Source organism: Ostrinia furnacalis, unplaced genomic scaffold (assembly GCF_004193835.3).
Source record: "Ostrinia furnacalis isolate ACB-3 unplaced genomic scaffold, ASM419383v2 OfSCF4915, whole genome shotgun sequence".
In the NCBI taxonomy this organism is placed as follows: Eukaryota; Metazoa; Arthropoda; class Insecta; order Lepidoptera; family Crambidae; genus Ostrinia; species Ostrinia furnacalis.
The window spans coordinates 1,290,225-1,317,251 of NW_021135154.1; the positions used below are offsets into that span (position 1 = coordinate 1,290,225).

The 27,027-nt window shown below is 35.9% G+C and overlaps 1 protein-coding gene across 3 annotated transcripts in view; it reads right to left on the reverse strand.

Annotated features, from left to right (window-relative positions):
• Positions 1-27,027, reverse strand: part of LOC114360186 (homeotic protein antennapedia) — a 218,286-nt gene that overhangs the window by 85,464 nt on the left and 105,795 nt on the right. Inside the window, exon 1 of one of the 3 annotated variants that reach the window (XM_028314781.1) lies at positions 24,982-25,044. The exons of the other annotated variants lie outside the window; for them this stretch is intronic. The gene's annotated coding sequence lies outside the window, so the exon portion shown is untranslated. Of the gene's footprint in view, positions 1-24,981; positions 25,045-27,027 lie in introns of those variants that run through there. 3 annotated transcript variants of the gene reach the window in all.

Sequence of the window (27,027 nt, forward strand, 5' to 3'; positions counted from 1 at the left end):
TTCAAAGGTGTTAGAATTCAAAGTTGTACAGGCTAAGTACATCGTTGCAACCGGTAATATGAGATTAATTAAAATGTATCGCAAGTTATACTGACTAATTAGATCGGTCAGTCAACGCGTAAGCGGAGATAAGTGAAGACGAATTGAGCTTTGATAACGTCTAGTTCGCTCAATGTTTATGAGTTATCTTGTAATTGAAGGTGTTAAAGCCATGTTATGGGACACGATTGTTTTAATTAGGTGCGATGTCAGTTAAGTATCTCGGAACAAGATTTATAAGGTTTTCGCATGTAAATGTTCTTAGATAACAATGAAAACAAATACGATGGATGTACGAAGTTAATTGTAACGATTGTATTCTTTTTTTATATACGTACTTAATCAGTAACTCAGTATATTCTTAGGCCCTCGTTGTAATGCTATCTTTGAAGAGAATTACTTACTATAATAGTAGTTCAAACGTAAAGAAAAATTTAAATAAAAAAGTGAAACTGGACTAAACATTTCGTAACAGGTAGAAAGTCGCAATATAATATCAATAAACTTAAAACTTCATTCCGTATCCAGCTGTTATCTCCCAAACATAAATTCAACTTTTAAGTCACAGAGCTTCTCAAATAAAATTATAACAGGTTTATTTGCATTTTTTCGTCTATTATATTCCCACGGTTGACTATAAATGGTCGTTTGCCGCCAAAACATCCTAAATAGACGTTCCAAAACTCGTACCGTAAAATAATCTAGAGCACAGCAACAAGTCTAGTGGCAATGCGTTCTGAAACCCGCGCGGTTCCATAAATTTGCACAAATTAATTATTTTAACCCGATCCCGATANTATCAAGCGCCGACGCTCGCATCGATCGTGACAACGATAAACTTTTTATTAAAAGTTTAGTTTTTGAACGTGCTTTGATTTATTGCATCGGTGTTTTCGAATGTGATTGGAGAGGATAATTTTTTCTATTTCTACAACTGGCTGAAAAAGAAAGGTTTTCTTTTTTTTAAGTGAAAGTAGAATGCAAGGCGACGTGTTATGCGGCTTATTTCTGATTTTTCGTTTGAGATTGCTTAAATAGACCGGGATTTATGGACGGTCGGAGTGCTATTTCCGTCGGACGAGTTCAACTCAAGATTTATTCGAATTTGAAACAGGGCCCGGACAGAAGTCGAAGAAAATTTTAATTGGATTATTAACTCATTGTTGAGTGTGACTCAGCTTTATAGAAATGAGAATAGATGTCATAAATCATGATTAACTTTGTTGTTCGAGAGGAAATTTGCTGCGAATTTTCCTGACTATGACGGCGAAAGTGCGTATTTTCGTCCAAAATTAATGGATCTAGTGAATTTAAGGGGACGTTTGAATTTAAGCGAAATCTCGTAAAAGCGTTACTTATTAAATATCCATTGTTTTAAGTTAACGAACTTGTCATTAAAAGTTTTTGAAATGAAAAACAAATGCGAACTCTTTTTAAATATTTGAGTCCTATTAGATATTCAATTGTTCTTTACTATTTTAGATATGTTCTCGATGCTTCCGTAAGTTGAACACATGGCCAGCCACAGTAGCTAACATTTTGGTTCTTATGTCAATGCGATAAAGCTTAAAGTCTCTTACAGATATACTACCAAATCAAATGTGCTTTTAAAGAGTCGCCATCACACGGGTGTCCCGACGTATCTTTTTACTTTTATTCAGTGGCGGGAAACGACAAAACTAACGGGTGGAGGTGGTGATTTCTGGTGTATTATCTATCGGATAGCAGTCCACGTGCTATAATAGAAAATTGATGCTGTTAATGGATTAAAACGTAATCCGTATATCATAATAAAACGGAAAACAAGCCTACTTTTCTTACTTGATATTTATGCGAATATCAGGCCTCCTCAAGCCTTCTGACCAGAGTGTATAAAACCAAATTCATTTTGAAAATTGTAAATAACTTGAAGAAGTTTGAGATGCGACTCTTAACGCTAAAAATTAAATAACAAATTCATTTTTTTCTCTAGTAGTTGGAAAGATATGTGTTCCTGCAGTCCTGGTAATGACGTTGATGAACTATTTCGGACATATTTTGACGTAATATAAACAAGAAATTTTAATCACAAACGTTTTAATCATAAACTGTGAGGGTAAAGTACTTAGATCAGTTTAAAACCAAATAAATTAGCCGCACAAACCTTTCGTCACTGACATCCCCAGAATCCGAGTCAACTCGCGTAAATCACGAGTTGGAAAAAAAGGGAAAAACGCCGAAATAAAGAGCTCACGTGAAAGTTCAAAAATATCAGCCGTGAATATAATTATGAGGCGAACACCCGCTGGCTTCCGGACTTCTAGTTTGGTACTATTGTATCTCGAATAGAAACTGGTTATGTGCTAGTTTTTAATGGATAATGCACAGTGGGTAACATTCTCGTCAATTCTTTAATTCATCAAATTAAGTAGTAGCAATGTTACTACATTTACATGCTTAAAAGGAAGAGCCATAGTGTTCATTTTACAGCACATATCACGGAATAAATATTCAAAAATTTCACGAATAAACGATTAAAGTTGATAAACTAAGATCGAAGGACCGCCTGGCTTAGCGGAATACCAGCTACTGGTCTGAAATCTAGAGTTAATATTTTTTTTTCTTGCAAAATCACTCTTATTACAATTAAATTATGGCGCTGTTTCAGCTTGATGTACTTTCGTCTATCTATCTTACCGACGACAGCACATCAGATTATACAGTTTTGTTGCAAACTCGCCTGTATTACAACGAGATAAAACACCACTGTGTTTAACTTGATGAGATATTGTCCGTACATGTCTGTCTATGTGCAAGTTATAAGTTGTACTCTCAAAACAGCTACCGAGAACAAGTGGTAGCGCATCTAAGAAGGACTTTACATAGTTATAAATAAAAGATAACTCCGAAGTCCTACCTGGAGCGACTTCTGTCTGTGAATTGCAAATACTGACTGTCTCTGAGAGGGAATATAAAGTATGAGTTCCGAATACTTTGGCGGCAAAACTTTTTATGGCTTTATGTATTTAGGTGCTATTTAATGAAAAATATAGGATTTATTTGATTTAGTGTCCTTTTATGTAATTTAACCGGTCTTTATTTAGTTTATGTTTGGTTAATGTGTTATAAATGATGAAGTGCCATTATTACTTCTAAACTAACTTAATAGTTGATCGCCCGCGGCTCTACCAACTCGTTATGTCGCAGAAAAATGTTACGTCACTATACAGTTGCACGATATTAAATGACCAGTCGTAAATATTTACGACTGACAGACAAAATAGTCCATGTGTTGTGTCACTAAGTAAAAAAAATAACAAATAAAAAACGTAAAAACCTGGCCACTAACAAATTAGAACTTTTTTCTATTGAATTAAATTATGATAATCGGATTCTAAAAAACCTCGCTCGAAATAAAAACAGCGAATAACATGGCATTAACTAGAGCGGAGCTTTCTCTAATCCTGAGTTACTAACCACAGTAACCACAACACAAGTGATTTCCAAATTTATCGGATTAAGGTAATTACAAGTTTTTTCTTACGAAGCCCGAACAATAGTGTTTATAACGTTCCGATTAGGGCATGAATATCGGAATCTCGGAATCTCGTAATATCGGAATCTCGGACTGCGAGATCCGATATTTCAATTCCGATATTGAGCGACCCAATATCGTAATATCGGAATCAGATAAAAGTTTTAATTGAGATTTTAAACAAAGCGTTTAAACTAATAGTTTAAAATCCGTTAAGATAGCACCCATAACACAAGCATTAAGTTGCTTACTTTGGGGCTAGCTGGTGCTGTGTGAAATTGTCCAAAGATTTATTTATTATTATTATCTCTTTATTCATTTTATTTCTTATTTTTATAATTTTTTTTACAATGTAAATTATAAAAAAAAAATATTATTATTATTATTAAACTCGCCACAACCTGCCACAAAGCCCAAAGTACATGATTGGCAAAGACCAATGATTTTCTCATGTCTCTCACCATCACTTTTTGTTCCACTGCAAATATTTTAATATCTTTACTATTTATGGTTAATTTAACTTGTTCTAAATCAATTTTAGCATTTGCCATAGGTACTTGGTCAACAAAGAACGACATCTCAACTCCCTTTCAAACATTAATTTTACTGGACTATGGACCGTCAGTTCTGCGTGTGCCCTGCCCATTGCCCATTGATCTCGTAAAGAAACACCAAGCTTATCCCTCTCCATAGCACGTTGTGCCCTATATTCAAAGGCCACGTTTTCGAGCCGTATATCATCACTGGTAACACACACTAATTGAAGACTTTCGTCTTCGTATTCGACGATTTACCTCTTTCTCGAAATTGCATCTAACTACCTAGCTGATCGTTTGTCCGAGATAGACTTACTACTTACTTGTCAACAATCTCGAGAATCGAGCTCCTAACCGAAACTGGGTAAGGAGCAACATGGACATTCGACATAAGCTTCGTTTTTTCCATATTCATCCGAAGGCCTACCTGTTGGGAAACTTGATTAAGGTCTTCGAGCATTGTGATAAGGTCTTCCAACGGTTCTGCCTTAGTACGCAAAACAGACGGACGATGAGGCAGCAAGGTTCTGTAGTGGAGGCCACGTACCGGAAAGTGCAGCGTAGGACTCATAACCACAAGGTGACCGACGACCTCATAAAGGTAGCAGGAAGGCGCTGGATGCAGGCCGCCACCAACCGGCCATTGTGAAAATCATTATCGNAGACATTTAGGTACATACATTTACCAATTTTGGTGATAAATAGGCATTTTGTATTCGTTTTTGTATAACGAATGAACAAAAATAAAGGGTAATATTTTGGTGTTATACATAGATTTCGAATATAAAAAATATATAATTTAACTAATTAAGACATGACAAAAAACTGAGGTATGTCTCGTTTCTGTCGGGTCTGGGTTTTTTTTGTATGGGGCGTGACCGTTCTTCTTTGCTGCGAATTTTCCTGACTATGACGGCGAAAGTGCGTATTTTCGTCCAAAATTAATGGATCTACTGAATTTAAGGGGACGCGGACGTTTGAATTTAAGCGAAATCTCGTTAAAGCGTTACTTATTAAATATCCATTGTTTTCAGTTAACGAACTTGTCATTAAAAGTTTTTTGGAATGAAAAACAAATGCGAACTCTTGGTAGATAATTTGAGTTCTATTCGATATTCAATTGTTCTTTACTATATTAGATAATAATATGTTCTCGATGCTTCCGTAAGTTGAACACATGGTTAGCCACAGCACCTAACATTTTGGTTCTTATATCAATGCGATAAAGCTTAAAGTCTCTCACAGATATACTACCAAATCAAATGTGCTTTTAAAGAGTCGCCATCACAGACGGTGTCCCGACGTATCTTTTTACTTTTATTCAGAGGCGGGAAACGACAAAACCAACGGGTGGAGGTGGTGATTTCTGGTGTATTTTCTATCGGATAGCATTACACGTGCTATAATGGAAAAGTGATGTTGATAACGGATTAAAAGATAACTCGTATATCGTAACGAAACGGAGAAACAACTGTTTTGTTATGTGACATGCAATAAACAGTTTGAATTTGAATTTGAAAACTCTACTTTTCTTAACTTGGTAACAATTTCAGACAAATAAGAAAGAATCAAGCCTTCTCCACCTGTCTGACCAGACAAAATCTTTTATTTACCGTAAATAAAATTCCGAATATATTTGTTTGTATTGGACTGGGTGTTTTCTATGTATAATTTATGTATGTATTTACAAAAAAAAAGTATTTAAGTATGATTATATCCGTTGTCTAGTACCCCATAGTACAAGCTTTGCTTAGTTTGGGACTAGAAGCGCAGTGTAAAATGTCCAAGGATATTTATTTATTTAATTGGAACTAGCTGACCCGGCGAACTTCGTACCGCCTTAGCGTAGAGATTTTCTTAATATTTTTTTCCGTAAGAACCATCCTTGGACTTCCACAAACATTTAAAAAAAAGAATTATCGAAATCGGTTCAGCCGTTCACACGTGATGCCGTGACAACGCGAAACGGGTTTCATTTTTATATATATAGATGAGTTGTGTTCCAGCAAATCTGATGATGATGTTGGATTAACTATTTTAGACTAATTTTGTCGTAATTTAAACAAGAAATTTTAATCACAAACGTTTTAATCATAAACTGTGAGGGTGAAGTACTCAGATCAGTTTAAAACAAAATAAATTAGCCGCACAAACCTTTCGACACTGACATCCCCAGAATCCGAGTCAACTCGCGTAAATCACGAGTTGGAAAAAAAGGGAAAAACGCCGAAATAAAGAGCTCACGTGAAAGTTCAAAAATATCAGCCGTGAATATAATTATGAGGCGAACACCCGCTGGCTTCCGGACTTCTAGTTTGGTACTATTGTATCTCGAATAGAAACTGGTTATGTGCGAGTTTTTAATGGATAATGCACAGTGGGTAAAATCATAGTAATTTTTTAGCTGCATTTATATGCTTAAAAGGTATACTTAGTGCTAATTTCGCTGCCTCATCACAGAAACAATATCCGAGTTTTCCACGATTACTTACTTGTACCATTAAAGTTGATAAAATGAGATCGATGGCCGCCTGGCCTAGCGGAATACAGCTACTGGTCTGAAATCTAGAGTTCATAATATTTTCTGTTGCATAATCGTACTAAATAAAACTGTTCAACTTGATGCCTACTGTCGTCTATCAATGTACAGACAACTGTTACATTAGACTCCATTTTTATTGCAAACTCGCCTGTATTACAACGAGATAAGATGTACTGCCGTAGTGCCCTCCATACGAGATGTCTGTCTATGTGCAAATCATAAGTTGTACTCCAAATCAGTTACCGAGAACAAGTGGTAGCGCATCTAAGAGGGACTTTACATAGTTATAAATAAAAGATAACTCCGAAGTCCTACCTGGAGCGACTTCTGTCTGTGAATTGCAAATACTGACTGTCTCTGAGAGGGAATATAAAGTATGAGTTCCGAATACTTTGGCGGCAAAACTTTTTATGGCTTTATGTATTTAGGTGCTATTTAATGAATAATATAGGATTTATTTGATTTAGTGTCCTTTTATGTAATTTAACCAGTCTTTATTTAGTTTATGTTTGGTTAATGTGTTATAAATGATGAAGTGCCATTATTACTTCTAAACTAACTTAATAGTTGATAGCCCGCGGCTATACCAACTCGTTATGTCGCAGAAAAATGTTACGTCACTACAGTTGCACGATATTAAATGACCAGTCGTAAATATTTACGACTGACAGACAAAATAGTCCATGTGTTGTGTCACTAAAAAAAAAAAAAAACAAATAAAAAACGTAAAAACCTGGCCACTAACAAATTAGAACTTTTTTCTATTGAATTAAATTATGATAATCGGATTCTAAAAAACCTCGCTCGAAATAAAAACAGCGAATAACATGGCATTAACTAGAGCGGAGCTTTCTCTAATCCTGAGTTACTAACCACTGTAACTACAACTCAAGTGATTTCCAAATTTATCGGATTAAGGTAATTACAAGTTTTTTCTTACGAAGCCCGAACAATAGTGTTTATAACGTTCCGATGGTAATCGGAGGTCGTATAGTAATTAAAAAGGCAATTAAAATTGTAGGAAGCGAGCGGAGCCGGCTGTAAACGTAGGCGAGCGAGTGCCGCTAGCCACTACAACCATAAAATTGGTTATGCTCGCACAGAGTATGCAAGGATACAGAGGAAACAGAAATATTTATACACGATAAAACACGCATTTAAAAACATTAAACCTTGTCGTACCTTTAAAAACATATCAATTTTTTTGGACCAGTGAGTTAAACTTATTTTATACAATGACATCTCAAATTAAAAATGTTTCCTAATTAAGTATCGATCAAAATATTGTAATACGAGAAGATAAATTACTGTTATTAATTTTAATTTAAAATAGTGTCAGTCAATGTCAATTTAATTTAGACATCAATAAACAGAATTGCCTTTGGCAAGATTTCATTATAATTATTTTTACGACACGGTAGCTGCCAAAAGATAAATAAATAGCGTTGTAATAGTATGACATCATTAACAGAATGTAAACAAACAAATATGTCTGAACAAAATAACAATAAAACTTCAGTGAATTTGTGTATTTTAATCAAAACAGATTTTACATACTTAATAGATTCTGATAAAAATAAAAATAATGTAGCAATAAAATAATAATACCCAACGTTTCATTGAATATTCACTTGTACGTAGGTTTATTGTAGGATATCGTTCTCTGTATCGTAAACCAACCTATTACCATTTTGAAAGCAAAGTTGTTTCACAAATGAAGTTGCATCTATACATTTTTATAATAAAAAGCAACTTAAAAAACTACATTCTCATATTAGAATATTCAGATCATTTTCTCTCGGCTGGCCTTTCACTCCGCAATTATGTGTCTGGCAATTTTATTGTTTTAAGTAACATTAATAAATCAAGCTAGCTATCGTAAATTATTTTGTTGAAAAAATAGTTGCTTAATTGTACATTCTCACTCTCGTAATACATCGAAAGTAATTTGATTCCCATGGGTGTAATTTTCATAATTAATATGTATAATACTCGTTCATTGCTCTTTATTAGAATTAATACATTATTTTATGAAGATAGAAGACAATTTAAAACAAAAGACAATCATGGCTGTTTAGCTACACATTCTATTTTCAAAATTTAACGGCTTCAATTTAATCTTTAAATAGACCGAGAAACAAACAAAAGTCTGCAAGTTTTAAATGCGTTCGTGGAATCTGGAGTATTTTAAAACGCGCTAAAAGCCGGGAGTTTAAAAAAGGAACGGAGTACGAGTACGTACGATAGACTTTAGGTTCCTTGAGACTAAAGTTAAATATCCATTTAAATCTTCGCTGGGCGGAGTCGCTGGGAGTCTAGCGATGCAGCGGTCTAAAGCGCTTTTGCTTCTGTCCTCAGAAGTTTGCAGCTGAAATTGATTACAGGTGATTTATGGACTTTCTTGTATTTCAACCTTTCAAAGTAAAGCATAACCTGTTCTTGTTTTACTCAATATCTTCGTAGGTAAATCTCTAGGTAGTTTTGAAACATTTTTAAAGCAGTGAATTTTATTTTTACTATCCAAATTTACGTGAATATGATTGAACAATGTAATAAAAGTGTCATATTGTGTTTTGATAAATATTCTAAAACATGTATTTGCAAAAAATGCACCTTCCGCAGCGCTTGCCGCTAGTTTGCCACAAAGAAAGCGCATCAAGCGACAAGCGATACTCACCTATAACAGTACATAGCTCCGTCGACGACGGCACTAAATCAATACGGCCATCACCCCCCTCACCCCCCAAGCCGCTTTCGCGCCGAAAGCACCACCACCCTTGAAAAGCTGAGCTCCTACTTCTGTTCGGCTTTGTAGAGGTGTAGCTCGCGCAAGCACCCTTGGGATTTGTCTCGATCGCTCCAATTGACAGTTCGAAATTTGAAATCGGTTTGTTTTTTTGGCAACAAGTTTAAAGTTCGCACTGGAAATGTCACGTAATGATTAAGATTGGAAAGAACGTGCGATATTTCTCAGAGGGGGCATAAGAAGGTGTTGTTTGATTAAAAGTTGTGTCACTCTAAAATTTTCGTTAGGCAACTTTAGTGATCACGCAAAAAGCCAATTGAAGTAAAAAGTAATTTATTTTAATGATTAAAATATTATTTCAGTTTTATGGCTATCAAGGTTAGTAAAATTATATGTTTTTTACTAACCTTGATAGCCATAAAATTTTTTTTGAATTTATATTATAGCCCCAACTTACACTAAATTAAACGGTCAAAATTATTTTTGGAAAGACTGGGTTTTTACCTCAGAAAATTATAATAAAGCATTAAAACTCCCCGATCCTACTATAATTATCCGTAATGTTTCTACTAAGCGACTGTATAAATCAAACATGCGACGCTATTGTTCGATTCGTGTTAGATTGATAAGGTTATTCCCAAGTGTGAACGAGACAGATATCCATTCAATGCTTTCTATTCATAAGTGATTGTATATGGGAAAGTTTCAGATAAAAGTTGTTGGAGTTAATCTTACCTCTAATGTAGAGTAATAATTGTGACTTTTGTAGAGATCAAAGATTTTTACATTTTTTTAATTATTTTTCTTGAATTTTTGCGTATACTGCAATCACACTGGGAGCCCATCAAAAAGTTTTTGCGCGCTTTTACAGTTAGAAAACGATTTTCATTCTATTTACATAACGTTTTAACCCTCTCAAGTTCTTGTTTGAAAACATTAAATCCATTAACTTCAGTTCGCTTAACTGTTCCACAGAAATATTTTGAGGGGAATTGACTCACTATGTTTTGCGGAAAACTTATGGGTAGGAAAATAGCAAACCAGTTTTGGCACGGCGTTGATCCCATGGATATTTACCTGAAATAGAAAAAAACTCTGGTTAGATACATTAACATTGTTATCACTTCTCAAATAAACAAAATTATGTAGGTATGTTACCTGCCTAATTAGTATCTTAAATAGTCAACAAGATTAAATAAACTGGTCCAGCTTTGTTGAAATTAAAATGAATGGGCTGTATATTCATTCAATGAAGCTAGAACAGGCCACTGATAAGAAAGTATTCCACCTAGGTCGCCTAAAAAGCAAAACTATTCCAAATTCAAATTTTAATAGGCACGTTCGGAATCCGAGTGGCAATAATGAAATAAGCGCAGGACAAATATAATAAATCTTGCCGCGAGACGCGAGGGGGCGGCGCGGCGCGGACTTCCTCTTTCGATATTTGAATTTAATTTAACGTTTCGCATTGTCAATTCGAATTAAAATTTTGGATCTGGAATTCACTTGCTTTTTTCTGCATTTTGTAGTGACTTTGTTGTGCATTTGTAATGGCCAGTACAGAGTTCGGTTTTAAGAAAGAATTATCCATACTCTACTAGCTTTTTTGGTGCATCGATTACATTGAAATAAAATCAAAAGAGTCATAATAATTACTTAATTAATTCTTTTAATGTCAAACTAAGGCTATCACAGATTACCTACTAGTTACCAATGACATAACTTGCAACTTTTACCTAATCTATGCACATGTAACTAGTTATAACGGTAAAACTTAAAGGTTGTTAGTAACTAATATTGTATAAGTACTTTAAGGTCTGGGTGCTGGTGGCGGGCGGTCTCCGGGTCATAGCTTTTTGGTGCATCGATTAAATTTAAATAAAATCAAAAGAGACTATCAATTATTTTTATGTCACTCTAAGGCTATTATCACAGATTACCTCCTAGTTACCAATGACATAACTTGCAACTTTTACCTAATCTATGCACATGTAACTATAACGGTAAAGCTTAAAGTAACTAATATTGTATACTTTAAGGTCTGGGTGCTGGTGGCGGGCGGTCTCCGGGTGGCGATCGTGTTTCGCGTGTTTACATCGAGGATTATCAGCCGGTTCGCTCACGGCCTGAGACTGCTACGGGCACACTGAGAGCTGGGACACACGGTTTAATTTATTGTCTTTGAAGCCAAGTACGTAAAAAGTTAAGCATAAGTATTGCTATTAATATTTGTGAGTAGAAGTTATTTTTCTTTTTTCATAAAAAAATAAAAATCGCTAATAATAATTCAATAATTGCAAGCCACAAATTGGTGATTCTTTAAATAAAGGCGTTGTAAATTTTACTTGTTTCCTTTTACTAACCTGAAAAATAGCATTCTATTATCCAATTATCTATATAAATAAAAATGAATTAATGTTCGTTAGTCTGATTAAAACTCGAGAACGGCTGGGCCGATTGAGCTGATTTTGGTTTTAAAATGTTTGTCGTAGTCCAGGGTAGGTCTAAACGGTGAGCAAATACGGGCGCGATATTGTTTGTCTGTGACAGACAAAATTCCACGCGAGCGAAGCCGCGGGCGGAAAGCTAGTATTAAATGTTTTTTTTTGTTGCGGGTTTGATACGGGGCTTATGCCCGTTTTCACCACCATCAATCCGTAATTTTTACGTGACCCCTATGGTAAAAAATAACAGGAATTTTGTTTACATAGGGTTCACTTAAAAATTAGGGATTGATGGTGAAAACAGGCATTAGTGTATTTTCTTGAAAATGTTGTTATTATAATTTAGATAGGCAAAAATGATTAAATGATTTTTCTTCTGTATAAATATGTATAGTGTAGTAGTGACGTCAATATAGTGTAATATTCATAAACCTTCCAATATAGTATGCTCAAACTTCAGGGCAATATCCGAGCTCACTACACCCCGTCCTTACTCTCAACTCTCAAGCGATGATCAGATTCCGGCGGTATCTATGCATCTACACACTTGCGAACTGCTCCGATAGAGCGCGTCGTGACCGCGCTAGCGGCCGCGTTATAATTACCCGATCAGGCAATGATACGAGATGCCACGGGGAATGTAGTTTCGTAACTAGCACAATGTAAAAAGTTTTGGGTCATATTTAAAAAAAAAAGAATGTTTACCTAAGTATGTTTATACCCGTTATGTAGTATAAGATTTGCTTAGTTTTGGGATTAGGGGCGTAGTGTAAAATGTCCAAGGATTTTTATTTATTTATTACAAAATGTCACTCATAACTCTAGTCAAACTCAAGGACGGTTTTTGGCTTCTGATTGGTGATGTTTGGCTCAATCACGGATTTAAATATAGATATTAAGATTTTTGCGTTTTCATACCTGAGTAACTTTTTAATTGGCCTTCAAAGTAGATTGAAGATGAGATTCGAGTCTTACTATTTTAATAGATCCGAGTATGGTGATATTATACGAATATCGTTTGAATATTGTGTACCATACCATCCAATTAGGAAGCATTTAATAAGAAAAAAAATGTAGAGCCATTAATTTTGATGATTTATGCTAAAAGTAATAACAATTGAACTTTATGCTAATACACTTATAAAATATGTACTTTTAACTAAAATACAAAGATTCAAAATTGCACACGTTTCATCTATAGTGACAAAACAAGACAAAAAATCTCACGGCACCTCCATCAACGAAAAACCGCGCGAAACCTACGAAATCCGAATCAAGAATATCCGATCGCGCGGCAAAACCCGAACGGCATATCCTGGCCGGACAAAAAACGGACAAAAACGCGCCTAATGCGCGCCATGGCCGCCGCCCCACCACCCGGGGTGGGGGCAAAAAACTAATAATAACGGCGTGTGTCACCGTCACCCCATCACTGCAAGCTCGCCGACATTTTGAATTTTGTGACGACGTACAATGTCTATGGCGACACAATATTGGGCACTAGGATCTAGATAATCATCATAGAGCTTTTATTTACAATGCAATATAGTGTTTTAATATGAGTGTGGGTTTTAACTACAGGCAGTTGTGGTTACAAGTAATAATTTTAATATGTTAGAAAAGTAAATAATTTAATCAAAACGTTTTTGGACACAGTTGATACTTTAAATTAAAAGACAGTTATATCAAGAGAGAAATGTTTCAGATATTTTATTCGTGATCAGTTTCTGATAATAAGTAAAATACTATACTCGTAGTTATTGACAAATTAATTTAATGTTGTGACATTTTTCTATCAAAATCAATACATTATATTATTATTAAAATTTGATTCTACCAGAAAGATCACACCGACAATATTGACCAATCCCATCATAATTTAAATATTTCTCGCCTAATTAAGAAGCTATAATATTTATTATGATTGCTCATGAGCGGAAATTCAACGCAATATCACTTTCGAATTCCTCCAACATTTTATAGAGTCGTACCCACTAACTTATATTGACACCGAGTTGACAATCTCAGTATACACAGACTACCAACTTTTACTCTTCCATAAGGCCTGGATTCCACCAAAGCGGAGCGGTGCGGAGACGAGAGATGTGCGGTGAAGCTGGCAGGATATTTCCAGAGCGGAGCGGAGAACAGCGGACCTGTGCTGAGACGAGAGGAGATGTGTGAGCTGTGCGTAGCTGTTAGCCGTGAAATTCTATTGCTATCTATGAAAAACCGCACCGCTCCGCACATCTCCGCACAAAAACAAGTGCGCCCGACACTTCTCAGCTGTGGGCTGAGTGTGAGTTTACATCAAACGCGCTCACTAATGAGTGCGCGCGTTTAACAAATGTATGAAAATTTTAGTCTTACTGTCGTCTTATTTAATGACATTTTTGACGAGCTCACCAGTGAGCGCGTTTGATGTAAACTTACACTAGGCCCTCTGTTCTCCGCTCGATCCAATTCCACCGAACCGGAGCGGAGTGAAGATGTGCAAATAATTGAATCTGATTTGTTATTCAAAAACTTCTCTGCTCCGCTCCGCACTGCTCAGCCTTGGTGCAAACCAGGCCTTACTCTACCATAACTCATTGAGCCATTCACCGGGCCGTAAACGTCAAACACTCGTAAACTGACAGGATCGGTGGTCGTGAACTAAGACGCGATTATATCGTCATTCACAAGCAATCAAGTTAACGACTTCATTGCCCCACTAAACGACATAAAACACAAACGTGAAGTGGTTATCAATTTTCATAATGAGACGACACTTAAAGTATATCAAATAATGTCCATAATTTCGTCCTAATGAAGTAGTAACGAAAGGGTGTTTTGGCATGAAATGACTTTAAATGAAGTGGAATAAAATGAGAAATAAGAAACTCTATATGAAATTTTTGAAGCTTTGAATGTCACTTTATATTATTTAGAATGGTTGATAACTAGACATACTTCAATAAAATCAAATGTAATTTAGTACACGTAATAATAATAATGTTTGGTTATTTTGATCAAAGATCATTAATTTTTTTATTATTTAGTAAGATGTACGACTCTATCAAATCTAAATCATTCAAATACTTTAGTAGCACTTCACTGTGATTTATATGAATAAATAAAACAAATAACGGTTAATGACGTCATGACAACTGAGAATCGTAAATCAGAAAACGTGAAGCTAGTCCATTTGGTACGCACCTTTTGAAGTTAACGACAGGCGAAGGTGCAAAGGACCTTGAGCCTTGTTTGTATACAGATGTTATGCAAAAAGGTCGTAAAATCCGTCAAAAGGACGTTTATGACGGTATCACGTGACTTTTTTTCTTTTTGCATTGATATTAAATAAATGCATAAAATTCAAATAATGATCAATTAAGGAAGGCTCCATCACGATTTTCTCTGGCCTTTCTCTGTTTTGTTAAATATATGAAGGGTCAATTTATATATTACATAAGTATACAAATAATCAACAATTTTTTTCTGAATCTAATAAGTAGTTTGTTATCTTTGGAAAAAATACTTTTGGTCTGAAAGCAAAAATAAGTCAATGTCAAATCGAAGTAAAATCCCGAAAAAAAAAAGAGAAATCTGTCACTCAAAGTTGCATTCTTTACGCATCTCAACGACAATCGAAGGTGCGTAGACCTTGACTCGTGTTTATAAACAAAGAACGTTATGCAATCCGCTCGTAAACGTTGAATGGGTGTCGGGAATGACGTTTACGGTCGCATTATGTGGAGGAGCGAGATAAAGCGTTTGTTTGCGCTCGTAAATAGCCCGCAACAGGTACCCTCGCAATCACACGTACTTTCGCTCTCGTATCTTTGTGCATCGCACTTTTCGGCTCCTGTCAAGGACGCTGTGACGCGACAATGAAAACAAAAGAAGCGCGGATAATGGGATTAGAAATCGAACGTCTTTTTGAGCTCCTGGGCTTTGTCGAAGGTGTTGTTATGAGCTTAACAATGACTTTTTGATACTTTACAAATATGTATTATATTTCGAATTTTTATTAAGAAAAAAACCTAGAATATTTTTCATTTAAAAAATAGATTTCTTTTTAACTTCACACTTTCAAGTAATCAATTATATTTATAGGGGTATAAAAGTAAAACAATGTTATTCCTCTATGGGGATTACAAAAGTAAAGGAATAATAATAATTTCTTCCTACCTGGTTACTCGATAATACTTCAATGAGGTGATCCATCAGGTGAAATGCAGACCACGCGCTCGGTAGTAGACAAAAAACATAATAATCATAAACAACCAAAAAAGCCCAACACTAGACCATACATAATTGAGGAGAATATTCGGGCGTCGACGAATCGATTCGTAATTATAGTGAAAACGTACCCTACATTAATTTTGTATCCAAACGGGCGCGGCCGGAATTGCCCACGGCCGCTATTGTACGGATGACAGCTCATCAAACTAATACAAAAGCATCTTAAGTAGTTATATTAAGTGCTATTTTGCAATAGAATGTATATTATGTGCTGTCGACTGTACCAGGTCTACCATATGATGACGTCACACGCCCTAAAAGTATGTCGATAAGAATCAAGCTACGTGGAAAGAACTATCTTGGTGCTTCGCAACATTGTAATATTCAAATTGTAAGCGTAGATAGAACTTGCGTTGCTTTCCTAATGAATTGCATCACTGCATGCAAGATAATAGATATAAATGTAGTAGTAGTAATAATAATTTTATTTCTGTCGCCTTCGGCATGCAAAGAGATTTTGTTTGGTACTTTGAATATGTATTAGGGTTATTACTTCAACAGTGACGGAAGGCAAAGAAAATAGAATCAACCTACTAAGACTGGGTTGCACCATCTTACTTTAACTTTAACAAACGTTAAAATCTGTCAAACTCCATACAAAAAGCACCGGTTATCGTTATAGTCATGGTTTAAGGCTGAGTTGCACCACCTTACGTTAACCGTGACTTTAACCATAAACAATGTTTTTTCTATCGAGTTTGACAGATATTTGACGTTTGCTAAAGTTTAAGTAAGATGGTGCAACCCAGCCTAGTAAACCTGGTGAAACTCAGCCTTAGACAGTATGCATAGTGATACCCACTATTGTTACTATTGCCACAGAATTTTCCTCTTTAACTCTACTGTCATTTTAGTACCAACTAAATAAGACCAAGACACGACTAAAATATCCAACAGTAAATTAGTTCCTTGTTTAAAAGGAAATATTATTTTACAATAAGGCCAAAGGAACGTTGCAATCACAAATATTAACTGTAACCAAACTTTTGTAACGTTTCCGCATTCAACAAACCTATCTAATTTGTCCGCTCGCATGCCGCTCGGCAGTTACAAGCGGTTTATATTAAACTAGTGCCAACTTCCACGAATCATTACAAAAATTGTCCGTGAAATTTCGCCCTCGCCACGGAAATGTAACTGGCCGAAAATTGAAAATAGAAGCTCACATATTGAATTTGAAAATGGAACAAACAATTCGAAATCTAAATTATAGGCCTACAAAAAAATAAGATGATTCAGCTAATCATTATTTTTCCAAATTGCGCGTTTTACGAAATTCGTTTACGAAACAGCTTTCATCTAATAAGATCCATTACGTATTACATAAAATATTTAAGTAATGGATATTTAAGAGCAAGGAATTCCTAGGGAATTGCGTGTCCATAGGCCGTTAAAAGCGGTTTAGATTAAACCAGTGCCAACTTCCTCGAATCATTACAAAAATTGACCGTGAAATTTCGCCTTCGCCACGGGACTAACGTTTTGAGATCGTTAAAGTTCGTTTTCTACAATTTTAAGGTAGGTACAATAAATACTTTAAAAGCTTGGGCTTAATTCGATAATGGTGCGGAACGACTATCAAAAATAGAGGTACATAAACGAGATTGAAATAGGTCAACGCTTTTAACTTAGCTATGGTTTTGCTACAGTTTCGTTTGAAGTCACAAGAACACCAGTCGCAGAGCAAAAAAAGAAAGCACAATTATTGGCAATTACACGATCGCGATCTATAATAACGAAAGACAGCGAAACCAATTATCAAGTTATCTTGCCCGCATATCAAAGGGTCAAACCACTTAGGCGCGATATTGTTCAATATACGAGTCGCACAAAAACAAAGCATCCTCGAGTATAATCCATGGGGGTATTTAATAAACATCTGCTTGTAGGAATCCGACATGTCGCATCTGTTGCGCTGGCGACGGCGGTCGATTCTTTTTTCAAAATTTCAAATGCGCGTGAGCCGCTTCCATAGGCAGATGTTCCCTATGTAACTGGCAGCTAACAAAACCCAACCTTATTTCACGGAACACAATGTAAAAAATTTAATAAGGAAACGCTATGAAAAACTTTCCACTTTTTTCTTTTTTTACTAGCCGTCCTCCAGAAGTTTGATTATGACATTCGAATTTTAAATTTGCCGGCGTTTTCGGTAGGCCGCGTGGTAGCGATTACCATAGATAACGGTAAACGGGGTCATTAGTACGACCCTACCCTAATTCAGAGGTATATTGTTGTAATGTGATCCATTCATCATGGAACTAGGGAGTTCCTTTTTAAATGTCTCGTCATTTGTTTTATTGCTTCCAATTACGTAATGATCCGAGGAGATCAATATGGAAGTTTAAAATACTTAGGGAAATACAGTGACACGAAAAATGCGAACTTCACCCTCTGTTCTAAGCAAAAATGGGTGCAGAACAATTTAGAAATAGAACGGGGAACCCCCATGGGCTTTGCTAAGCTCCTTTCCCATAAATTCTGCATCGGTCACTTATGTGCGGAAAACCCCGAAACGTCGCAAGTTAAATGAAAATGAAGCTTAGGTGATTTTCGCAAAGCTTCTTTTTGCTTAATTTATTAATGGGCTATCATTTATCTTTCTATGTGGATTTTGGATCAACAATTAAAATATCATTGCCAAATCTTTACCTCATTACTAGTATAATAAATATTTTGTCTTCGAGTAGGTAGATGTTTTTGGCAACTCTACTAGTTATTTTGAAAATTCTTCTATCCGTAGAGTGATACTCTAGTTCTCAATGTGATGCGTATCTTTTTATCCCGGAAATATGTTCAGGTATCCGGGGATGTGCATTGTGCAATAATAATGTTTCTTTGCAATATAAAATACATATTTCAGACCCTCGGGCGAAGGTTTTAAAGTTCAATGAAGTATATTTTATGCAACGAAATAAATACAGGTAGAGATGTAAAAAACTATAAAGTTTATAAATTGAGTATTCATAAATATTGACGTTATTGAGTATTTTTGAGCCTTTTGACTTTAAAAAAGTTACGAATTATACATTCAGCAGTTGTTACAATCATACTACGAGCTACAGTGCATACAATTACGAAAAATTCTTACGTTGTGACTCTGTCATTGTTGTTTTAACGTCACAAGCGTCAAAAAGGCATGAATATTAAATCAATCGCATGTAGACGGGCGTGTCGTGTGTGTCTACGAAAGAATTATATCTTTGACCCTCAAATTCAGTAATTTAACTTTCCCCTCCGGATAGCATTTCATTTACCTCTTCAACCGATACGCTGCGTGGGATGAACTAATCTGAGACATGGGTGGTGTGGAGTAGTCTTTAGTAGTTTATTAGTATAATATTAATTATTGTAATAATTTAAGTTTTATTCCGGAAAACGCAGCGTGAGACGTCCACCCACAAGGTGGACCGACGATATCATAAAGGTATCAGGAAGGCACTGGACGCAGGCCGCTACCAACCGGGCAACATGGAAAGCATTGATGGAGGCCTATGTTCAGCAGTGGACATCCTATGGCTGAGATGATGATGATGAAAAGTTTTTATTATGCGTAGGCCGGTGGCAATCGTGTGATGAATATTAACTGATAGGCAATGACCTAAGTTATTTAGAAAAAAAACTTTTATACTACAAAAAACATAACTACCTATTTATAATAACTTTATATCCCTGTACGACCTATATTATAGATAGGTCCTACAAGATTTATAAAAAAATATTTTATCTGTACACAATAGAATTTTATGCTTTTAAGAGCTAATGCAATGAAGAGTCCTTACCTAATAACAAGCCCGAAAATAGGACTGATGACCAGATAAAAGTAGCAAAGTGATACTTATAAGCAGTAAGAATTATTCGTCCTTGGTGGAGTGGAGTACTTTCACAAGTACAGTCATAAATGAGGTAAACACAAAATTGACACAATTAAACCCCTTTTAATATAAAAAAAATCATTCAAGGCTGTTAAATATTCACTATAATAAAATGTTCAGTCCGCGTAACATAGCATCATGTGGCCGCTCTACTCATTCCTCCCACGTCTAACCAAGAGTGATTGACGTCACTGCTCCAATTATTTCCCTGTCACTTTTTGCCAGCTAATTTATTCCCGTGATCTAATTCTTCGTTTTTTGTACTGCCGTATTAACTTTTTTATTTTTTTTACTATCTAAGGCTACTCTACGGAGTGCCTAGCGCCGATAATTCCCTCCATTGATTCGTAACGCCTCCCGCGCCACGCTACAATGCTCGCGAGTGAGCCCCGACATTTGCTATTGTGTCGTTGTCTATGCCCCGTTTTCCGTTATGTGCGGTTATTTATGTATGACTTTATTTGGGAGTATATAAATAAATATTGTTAAAATTATATAATTTGTTGTTATAATTTACAAGTTGATTATTTTAAGAAATCCAATTGGTAAGCATTTGAAATTATGCTTGGTAACATTTCCCAAAAAATATTTTTCCCTACTTGATTATACTTTGTAAAAAGTTTTTAGGGAGATTCTCCACACTTCGCACGCAGATCGTTGTTACTTCTTGGGACTACTACATAGAGCTCTACATAGAGTAAGATTTTTTTTCACACTAGTAGCGGCGTTGTAACAATAGAAGCTGCAAATGCATCCAATGCAATTATTTCTTTACAGTTCCCCAATGGTTTAATTACGAGCTCCTGATCCTAATGAATCTAAATAATCACTTAGGGTGACCGCTGACCACTCCTCTCCGCACTAGTCGTTAGTGCACAGCGGCGTAAGTGCGCTGTCAAAAATAAACAATTATTTCCCGCGCGGGGCGCCACAAGCAAGCTCGCGAACAGTAGGGTGCTTGGGATGTGGCGGAGACAGGCGAAAAGGAAAAACGGTGGTTGAAAATGTGGGAATTATTAAATTTTTAGCGTTTAGAGTCGCATCTCAAACTAATTTGAAAATTATAAATAACTTGAAAAAACCGAACTGCCTAAGGCGGGAATTGAACCCACGATTTGGGAATTAGCCGATTGGAAATTAGTGTTCATGGATTTTTTTTTCAAGTGTGCTTGCTGATTATTCCTAGAAAAAAGCACTTCAAGTAGAGTTAGTTACTATTACTTATTAAATAATTAAAACTATTTCAATTTTGCTCTTAAAAAGATTAGTTTTCTTGTTGATAGGTAGTATAATAGTATTCTCAAATAAAAAATGTAATAAAAAAACTTCCAAAATGTTTAAATCAATGTACGAGGAGGTATTTATTAGACTGAAAACTCTACCCAATCGGCTCTTATTGGCTTTTTGTCTGATGATGTAGTATGCCGCTTCTTTTTATCTAGGTTTATGTTATCTGTGCAAGGAATTTAAAAATAAAAAACCAGCAGACATTGACATCGAAGCTTTTGTAAAAAATAATCCTTGTTATTTACAGGATGTTCATTTACCTCGATCCTCATCTGGCGCGCTCAGCGGCAGCACCGAACGAATCTGATCACTGACCCATGAAGCAAACAGAAAGGAAATTTTCTTTGGCCAAGGAAAATACGACAATATAAATAACTCCATCGGCCCCTCTCCTACATCACCCTATGACAAAAGAGTTATCGGTGCGTTGAAAACAAAAATGGCGAACTGATTTATGGCTAGCCGTATTAGTGAGAACTTCAGTTACACGGTTCTGCCGAATTAGAGCTTTAGATGTAGGTACATAAGGTACGAGTGAGTTTGGAAGAAAAACTTTTTCAGGCATGTTAGGTCTCAATTAGAGAGAGGAGGTAGAATGTGAGTCGTTACAAGTAAGTATTAAAAGGCTTAAGAAAGTATTTTGTGTTAGTGAAAAATGCTTTATAAGGCTTGGAAAAGTTTACCACAAGTGTAATGTAGTAAGTAAATAATTTCAAATACTTAGAGTAGACTGAAGTAAAATAAAGAAAGTATTCATCATCATCATCATTGCAGCCGTAGGACGTCCACTGCTGAACATAAGCCTCCCCAAATGACTTCCATATTGACGGGTTGGTAGCGGCCTGCATCCAGCGCCTTCCTGCTACCTTGTTGTCTAATAAAGGGTTACTTTTACTTTTAATTTATTTAAAGGTATAAGCCTCCATTAATAAAAAAATCCTCGTACCTACAGTGCGTATTGTCATCCTATCTCATTGTACTGTTAACGAGATCATTCAAACGCAAACAAAGATAGAGATTGCTTTGACATGCTGACTCTACAATACTATCTAACAGATAGCGCGGACGCTATCAGGCGCATCGCGATAGCATTGTCGACACTATGGTTTTATTGAATACCACCGCGAACTCTATGGACAATGTCGGTAGAAAGAGACCGCAACATTGTTCGGACATGGAATGGTAAGGTCACCGTTTTGGCCTCGGGTATCACATTTGTGAGAATAAAAGCGGTTATACGGCTATGTAGTGAGTTACAATGTTATATAAACTGTCGGTCAATAGCAATGGTAAAACTGGATTTTAGTATAGTTAAAATTTCAAGCAATTAAATCTGTATATGATGCTCTACTAAGTTTTTCTTTTACAAAAAATCCACACTATTATTGTTCCGTTGCTACAATTTAGTCTGTGATGTGAGTTGGCCCACTTTTAACTTGCACTTCAACGGGCCAAGTCACTGGATTGAATTTTTAAATACTGCTTCATACGAGACTGAAACTTTTTTGTTTAGGTTTAGTTCAAAATTTTTCAGGTCACACTAGCTGCAGCGTTTGAAAAACGCATCCAAACATATCACCGCCGCAACACGGAAAAACTAAAATGTCTACCACATAAATTTAGTTCGGCGAAAGCGAAGATTACAAGGTAGCAAGTGAAGCCAAAACTCGATATTGGGTGAATAATCGTCGCCACTACCGGCGTGGTCCCGGCCGGATGCGTCAGATTTATACCCGGGTACCCGGGCACCACCCGGGTAGCGTACCTACCCGGGTAGTCCGGGTACTGGTCGTGCACCATTTACCGGCTACGTCGGGCTCTTCATAAAGCACCCGATATGTCCTCATGACTTGAGGGGTGCGATTTATGGGCTGGAAACGTCATCGGGTCCGTATTTCGGAATAAATCATAGTGTTTGCTTAGTGCACGAGACGTCTATATCGCGGCTTCCCCTGGGAATGGGATAAGTTGCGGCTAAATGCATTGCGGGTTAACCAAATTTCACTTGTCACAGTTAGGAAGAACTGAAATTGTAAATGATGTCATGTTCAAATTAGGGATAACTTAGGCTGATTTTCACTAACTTACTTTAATCGTAAATATAACAATAATAACCGGTGCTTTTTTTTTAACCGGCGGTTATAACAAAAAAGTTTGACAGATTTTTGACGTTTGTTAAAGTGAGATGTTGCGATTCAGCCTAAAACATTTGAGTAACTGATTTTCATTTAATTATTGACTGCAAAACAGACGGTAACTTGCACATAATATCATGGTCTTATTAACAGCACTTAATGATACTTTTATGGAAGCCTATTTATTGAATGCCTCGTAAATAAACCCCTTGAAAACCACAATAAACCATCAGCATTTCTTTGAATCAACGGAGTTATTGCAAATGTAGCTATTAATTAAGTACCTTTTTATCAATGGAGTTGATCAATGCATCCAATAATAAGTTGTTACATTACTTTATTAAACGCAATTCTGAGTTAAAAAATAACGAAATGCCAAGTGTGGCTTTCTTCGTAATGTATGTAATGAGTGACCACGAGGTTGGTTCAGGGTTGTGAGCAGTTTTGTTTCAAGTTAGGCAGTAAAAAGATTGGATCCAAACAACGCAAAAGTAGGCGATCTATCTAATTCCAAACCGCGAATTGTCATCATTATCTACTTATTTTCAAACTATAATTACCGAGATTTAGAATTGCTGCAAATAACTACTATTTGAAACAAGTGAATATCACAAATGGACTAAGCATATAATATTTTAGTAATTTATTTATTCCAGCTCATTAGCATCGTTACAGCATCGAGGCGAGGGACTTTAAATTCAACCACCATTATAAATCATATGCAAAAACAGTTTTATTTTATCGAATTCAGTGGATGAGCCTACGTCAATAATACATGATGACTGAAACCATAAGTTCTAGAAAGTATACTGACAACCCTATGGCCACAAACCGCGTTATGGCAAGCTTAAGTACGCATTGTCATTGATGGTATCAAGGAAACCAAAGGTCATGTTTAATTATAAGACTTGTACGCACCTTGTTCTATAAATTATCTAAATAACGCCCAGATCACTTTAAACGATCGATATTCAAAAAACGTCATTGTATGACGGCATATTTGACTTCAGTAATAGTGTGCAACATTCTTAAGGCTTTTATAGGGTTATAACTCGTGATAACTGCATGATAATGACGTTATCTTATACCACCGATGCATCATAAACTAAATTAACACGTTCATTGTCTTTGAAAATAATGTAGAGTCGTTAATGTAATAAATAGTTGCAGTAAAGACTGCAACTATTTTTATCGTTGTTTAAGAAACAAGAAATAAAAGAGTAATGGACCTATTTTACCACTGCTTGCTGACAACATGGTATAATCAATAAGTCAAATTAGACTTAATCTAGAACTATTAATTTAAAATCTAATGCAAGAGCAATACCTACTATGTTTTTTTAGTTAAAATCGCTAACATTTATTAAAATGATAAAAGTGTTTTTAAATTAATTAAAATTTAGCTTTTCATATTCTTCAGTAGCTGTTTGCATGGCATAGATTTATGATTTGCCTGATAACTTATTAAAAAATCTCCACTTACAAATTATAAAAGCAATAATCCCAAGAAACTTATACGTATAATGTATTAAGCTTCTCGGCGCAAAATGGCTTACAATTTAAAACCCTCACATACCCCATATCGGCTCAGTCAGCTTCATTAGATATCGCGGGCTCACTGGGCACTGCGCTATCTTCACAGGAGAGCAGCTCCGGCCCGGACACGCAAGTACGCAACACTATACGTGCACACTATACTTAACTACCACGTACATGAATGCATGGTAAATTCAGTGAACTGCTCCTGAATCGAATGTACCTACTACTACTATTTCTATTTATTTATATTAACCGGCAGACAGTGATGACTGAGTTTGTTGCGGCGCTTCTTCTCAGCACTTGCCAAATGTTGGTCTCGAAGCGCTGGTAGGGTAAAAAGATTATGAGACATGTAGAGGCTCCTTAAGAGCAAAATGACGATTTGTAAGAACTATTTATTAGTCCAAACAAATAAAGAAATTTTGACTTTGACTTTGACTTTACACTTGCACACACAATAACGGTCCAGTATCTAGGTGAAACGAGAAAACAAGCGCCAATAAAGAAATATCAACAACTACAATCACTTTGTTATTTTAACTCGATTAATTTTGAAGCAATGAAACAGAATCAACGACTCTCAATCAAAATACAACACAGGTGTTAACAACCAATTTTAAGTGTTCGATACATTCGCCACTTCATAAAAACAAACTATTATTTTTATACCACAATTCACACCTAATATCAATTATCGGCCGGTTTAATTAACACTCTCTCTTTTACGGTTTCGTGATCGACCAATTTTATCGTTGAGATTAATGTTGGAATGATCTGATCTGAACAAGAATGCGACTGGCAGCAGACTGCGGAATCCCCTAATACCTCACAGGTAGGTAAAGCGAGAAACAATGAAAAACAATGTTCGGGCTACAACAAAAGTGCTAAGAATTGGGTCAAGATTGAGAATGAAGGTAGATTTACAACCGCCATTGTCAAATCTTATGCAATTGATAAACAATGAGGATCGGTAGCGAAATGTCAGGTATGTTTATGCGAATTTAAATTTGCGTGACTTTAGCTTTCACTTGTCATTGTTAAGGAATAAAGGTGTTTAAAGTTTAACTGCTTTGTTCCAAGCACAACCTGATGTGCTTTTGTTTTTTTTTTTGCACTACTGAAAGTGACAATCGAATTAACGGACATTGTCTCTTATCTAAGTAAGAGCTTTTGTGAGTAAGCTTACTCGAACTTGAGGTTTGTTGGAAGCTAAAATTACTACTAGGAATTGTGTGAGCACATTGAGTTAGTGATATGAAAATGCATTCGTGCAAAATGGACTAGCCATGTTTTATGATATAAACTTTGAATATAATTTAGGAATGCAAAAGATAATTATTAAAATAGCCGTTGAATAAGTTAGACGATGTATCGAAACAATTATAAAATTGCAGTTAAATTAAAAGAATATTGCAAAAGTGCAATAATCAACAGCGCACTTAAAATCTAAAAAAAGCTTTCTAAGCATGAACAAAACATTTCACCGAGAACCCCTGAACATTAAGGGTAGCGCCATCTATACAAAATTTCACCTAACATTTTGTACGACGCTAACCAACGAACGGTTGTTGTTTCAACCCCTAAAGCACCCCTAAACTCACCCTTGCACGAACCATTTCGCTCGATGCTTTTAGCGCCATCTCTGGAATGGTGCACGAACCTCCAAAAAAGCTCGTAGTCTCCAAAAGTTCCGCAGCGGCGCCACCGTCACGGAAGCTTTTGAATGAAAATTTTCGTGTGCGCGAAACTCCATTTTTGGGCTTAGAGAATACGGTTGTGATTCGCTCGTCGAGGTGTTATTACCATCGAGTGGAGTATGCAAATTATCGTACCATTACATGGTAATTTATTTGAAACGAATGACCACTTTGTGGTATAGTGCATCGGGTTGAACGTTTGTACGGGACCATGACCTTATACTGCGTCAATTTATGGCTTTTGGCCGTTAAACGGTTTACGTAACTACTCTAACAACTGGTGTCTCGCGTGATACCTTAGCACAGTAACCTCATTTTGCATAGTACTTTCACCTGTTTCTTCAGCTGTTTCGAAAGTTGACTAGTTGCGTCCCTACTAGGCACAT